This window comes from Bidens hawaiensis, unplaced genomic scaffold (assembly GCF_021521415.1).
Source record: "Bidens hawaiensis isolate Kalapana, Puna unplaced genomic scaffold, B.hawaiensis_p1.1 tig00018244_1, whole genome shotgun sequence".
Lineage (NCBI taxonomy): Eukaryota > Viridiplantae > Streptophyta > Magnoliopsida > Asterales > Asteraceae > Bidens > Bidens hawaiensis.
The window spans coordinates 194,962-199,787 of record NW_027492761.1 but is presented as its reverse complement, the minus strand read 5'-3'; the positions used below and the strand labels follow the sequence as shown (position 1 = coordinate 199,787).

Sequence of the window (4,826 nt, the reverse complement as noted above, 5' to 3'; positions counted from 1 at the left end):
TGAAGGTTAGGTGATTTGGTTGAACAATTGCATCATACAAATTATTTTTTTGGTTGGCCAATACTACGGATCTTGATAATAATAATAATAATAATAATAATAATAATAATAATTGTTCTTTTTTATTTTATTTTATTTTATTTTAATCTTTAGTGAAGTCGAATTGGAACTCATTTAAGTTTGAGTTTGGTTCATTTAATTATATTAGCTCAAGCTTGCTCATTTCCTTTAGTTGAGTTCGTATCAAGCTCTGTATCTAAATCTCAAATTTCTCTCTACAATAATTTTGTAAGTTTTAGCTTCATTCAGGCTCAACTCGTTTTTAATTTTGTAAAGTAAATCATGCTATTTACACATTTAACAAAATATACATTAGGGGGAAAGTGGTACTCATGAGTACTACCTATGCACCGGCCAATCATGCGCTGTCGCCTTAATTTTACCCTTAACAACCCACAAACTACAAAATTACTAGAGACACCTACCTACATGTGTAATATTTTTATATGGCATGAAATCAATTTTATATGACAAGCATTTGTCATAAAATGAAGCTATGTACCATACCCACATGAAGTGGCGACGGTATTACCATGTGGTTTGAAAACCATACATTCTACCCATATGTGTGCCAATCAATTTTATTTAGTTGATAGTATTTTCAATTATATTTTGTAATTTACGAAGATCAAATAAATGATACTCATAAATAACAAATAACATAATGGTCTTTCTATTAAGAAGGAAACTGGATAGCCAATGAACTTTAAGTCAATTGATATTTGAATGGAAATGAATACTTGTGTTAAAGACTGAAAAGTCTCAAGTTTGAATCCGATCACAACCGGATTTTACTGTAGTGGGTCTTCGGATGACATGTTTTCTCTAGAATTGGAGATGGTGGTCTTGAGCAACCTAACGTTATCTGTAATCCCGAATGTATGGACTCTTCTTTTACTATTGGGTTACCCGAATAACCGGGCTGTATTTGTCGGTCGTTAAACAAAAAAGGGGGGGGGGTTAAGGTTAGCACCTTAAGTATTAATCATCAATAGATAATTATCTAATTAAAAATACCTATGTCTATATAGAAATACACGTGTACAAGTATACTGACAGTTCATTAGAACGTCAAGGGCGTTTGTGCAACTTTGATGAGCGTAATTATGCTTTAGATCATCCAATAATAAAAACACACGTGTCCAGGTATCCTGACACAAAACCAACGTAACCACGTAGACCCGAATACCCAGGCAGCACGTGACCCGGTCTCCAATTATTGGATAATCCATCCGACGTCAGCATCCATCTGTCCTATTATCCACGTAGGCAAACCTCTCTAACCCACCCACCGTTTCTGTATAAAAACCTCTCAACTGACTGACTCCATGATTTTCAATCAAAAATTAAAAAACCAACAACTTCTTTCCCAAACCACAAACTCGCCGGAAAATGAACATTCCGGCCAAATTCTACTCCTCTAAACCACTTCCGAATGCTGGAGTACCTGTTCATCGCCGTCACATTCCCCATGAAAAACAGTAGTACAAGTTATCTATTTCAAATTCCACAAGTTATCCGTTTATAACCCTGACGAAAGGTATCCATTTTGTTTCCTTCAAACTAATTAATTCTAATTCTCCTGATCCGGCGATCTCAACACATAACATAGTGATCACGTTTAATTAAATCGGAACGAAAGAAGCAGTTCTGATTGAATAGTTATGCACTTCCAGATGAAGATTCAACCTTTAGACAACCAGAATTATGAAGAATCAGCGAATTATGAGACCGCACCGACGGTGAAGCCGGTGTTGAAGTCTCGGTTGAAGCGGCTGTTCGACCGGCAGTTTCCGAGTGTTCTGAAGAACAATCTGGAGGCTGCGAACACAGCCGGTGAAGTTAAAGATGCGGAATTCGAGCCTAGCTCGGTTTGTTTGGCTAAAATGGTGCAGAATTTCATCGAAGACAGCGTTCCTGAGAAGCCGAAATGCGTTCGAAATCGCTGCAATTGTTTCAATGGAAACATTAATGACATCTCCGATGATGAATTTGATCCTTCCGCTGCTGGATTCTTCGGTGGTTCTTCCGAAACACTCAAGGTAATTATAATTATATTTAATCCAAGTACTCTAAGTACATTAATACATTCAATTCGATTACAACAGAGAGACAGGTAAACGAGAAATAATGGAGGAAAACATAGTAGGAACTTGTATATATACAGACACATCAAAGTTTATTTAGTTCTAATTGTGTATATAATGCATCATCCTTGTAGAGCTTGACGCCTTGCGGTAGTTTAATTCAGAGAAACCTGTTAGCAGACGTATCGAAAATCATTGACATGTACAAAACTAGTATCCGAAAAGGCGAAATGAGGAAAATTGTTGCTGAGCAATTACAATTAATCGGTTACGATGCGTCAGTTTGTAAATCACGTTGGGAGAAATCATCATCCTATCCAGCCGGTACTGAATTACTCATCTCTCCAACAGATTCAGTTAATTTAATAATTAATAGGTTTATTATTAATTCTGATATGGAAATTGAAATGTATTGAAGGTGAATTTGAGTACCTAGATGTGATAACTGAAGGCGGAGGAGATAGGATATTAATTGACATAGACTTTAGATCTGAGTTGGAGATAGCTCGACCTACCGGAAACTACAAAGCAATCCTTCAATCTCTGCCGTCGATCTTCGTCGGTGACGCCGATCGTCTGCAACAGATACTGTTAATCTTTTCTGAGGCGGCGAAACTGAGCTTGAAGAAGAAAGGAATGCATGTTCCGCAAGTTCGAGTACATGAGATCCAAATGGCTATCGGCGCACGTTAGAACTCCACCGTCACCGTCGCCGTTGGTACTACCTCCACCGCCGCCGACTCCGCCTCCAACACCAGACGCGAACACGGCGTCGAAGCAGGTTTTTGTCGAGTCCACCGGCGAACTGCCGGAATTCGAGCCGGAGAGTGGAGTTTTTGAAATGATTTTTGGAGAGGAAACGACGCCGTTGCAGTCGACGGTGGCGGTTAGAAAGTCCGGTGACGGTTTTGAATCGTCGTCGGCGGGAACATGGCAACCGCCGGCGTTGAAACCGAGGAATGTGCAGAGGGGAAGTAACTCAGTGGTGACTGGATTAGCTTCTCTTTTTAAATAATTAATTTTGTTAATTAGTTCGTTTTTTTTTCTTTTGTTTTTGCTGAGTAAAAGAAAACAAAAATTATATATATATATAAAAATAACACGTAACTCTTTCATCTTAGTTTGTTGATCGGCCAAATAACAGGTTTTTATATAAACTAGTGTTTTCCACGGGGCGCGTTGCGTTAGAGCATGTAGGTAAAAATCGAACGGTGGTAAAATTGCGTTGTCGTTCCTGAACGTTGAAGTAGTTAGTCAACGTAAATTCGGTTTGAGTTACGTGCGCTATGGTATTAGATTTGAAACAAAAATATAACAAAAAAGTAAAAAATTGAGGCGGACCAATTGGATGATGTTGGTCGGTAAAACTCGAACGCTGGTAAAAACCTAAGCGTTGTCAATCCCAAGCGTTGAAACGGTGAGTTTAGGCAAATTCGGTCGGTCTCTTTCGCGTTAACTACATGGTTGTAAATTAAAGAGTGGAATTACAAATTATAAATTATTTAAAGAACTAATTACATGGTTAAAGAACTAATTACATGGTGGGTCAAGTTATTCTAAAAAGGGAGACAAAATTGAGAAGGATTTATAGCCACACAAAAAAATCCTTCAAAATAAATTAAGAATAAATAAATAATAAATAAAAAATCAAAACTCATAATTTAATAAAAAAACAAAAAAAAAGTAAAAACACAAAAATGTTTCCATCATCTTCCTCGTTCTTAAAAATAAAAATAAATAAAAATAAAAAAACTCGAAAAAGACACAATGCTTAGTGAAAAAGACCATTGTATCTTTTTGTTTGTCATTGTATTTTATGTTTATTTTCGTCATTAATTGTGTCTTTTTTCCTTTACATTGTGTTTTGTTTTCTTGATATTGTGTTATATTACTCAACATTGTGTTCTATTTTGTTCAGCGCTGTGTCTTTTTTTAGTTGTAATTGTGTTTTTTGTTTGTTTTCGTAATTGTGTCTTTTGTCTCTGCATTGCGTCTTTTCGGAGTTTTTTTTAATTTTTTTTGGAACAAGAATGACGAGGGAAACATTTTTGTTTTTTAAACTTTTTCGTTTTTTATTTATATTTTTAATTATGATTTTTTTATTAATTTTTTGAAAGGTTTTTTATGTGACCACAAATCCATTTCATACTTTTCATTTGTGTCTCCCTTTGTATTTTAACTTTTCCCTTATATGGTTGATTCATTCATGACGTATTATAGATTTGGTAAAAAAAAATCAAAAAATTACATGTTTAGTCTATCCTTTTGAAGCATGCAACAGCAATTGCATTGGCTTTTAATAGCCGTTAATGGTTAATGTTAAAAAAATGTTTTTTTTTCAAATACTTTTTATATTAAAACGTTTTTTTGGACTCCACTCTCACCCCATCTCGTGTAACCACAAAGGAGAAACAACATAGTTTGAAACTAACAACCATTGTCGTTGCTGTTTGAATCACTAAAGAGTTCCTACCATCGTCTAAACCTGTCGAACATACGATGTTGTCTGAAACTACTAGCTATTTTCACCCATGTGGAGCAAATTATAAGGGAAAGGAGGGGAGGGGAGTGGGTGGGTGGGGGTTTGGCAAGGAGATGTTGATGTTAGATGTCACAAATTCATAGGCCAAATGTACACCTTGAACCCAGAGTGTCTTAGAAATTAGCTTTATACATGCA

General features: G+C 36.0%; 1 pseudogene across 1 annotated transcript; it reads left to right on the top strand.

Annotated features, from left to right (window-relative positions):
• Window positions 1-1,724: 1,724 nt before the first annotated feature.
• On the top strand, window positions 1,725-3,181 carry LOC143555677 (uncharacterized; annotated as a pseudogene). Its single transcript, XR_013139244.1, has 3 exons — window positions 1,725-2,102; window positions 2,282-2,471; window positions 2,566-3,181. The product of XR_013139244.1 is annotated as an uncharacterized LOC143555677 (transcript).
• Window positions 3,182-4,826: the final 1,645 nt, after the last annotated feature.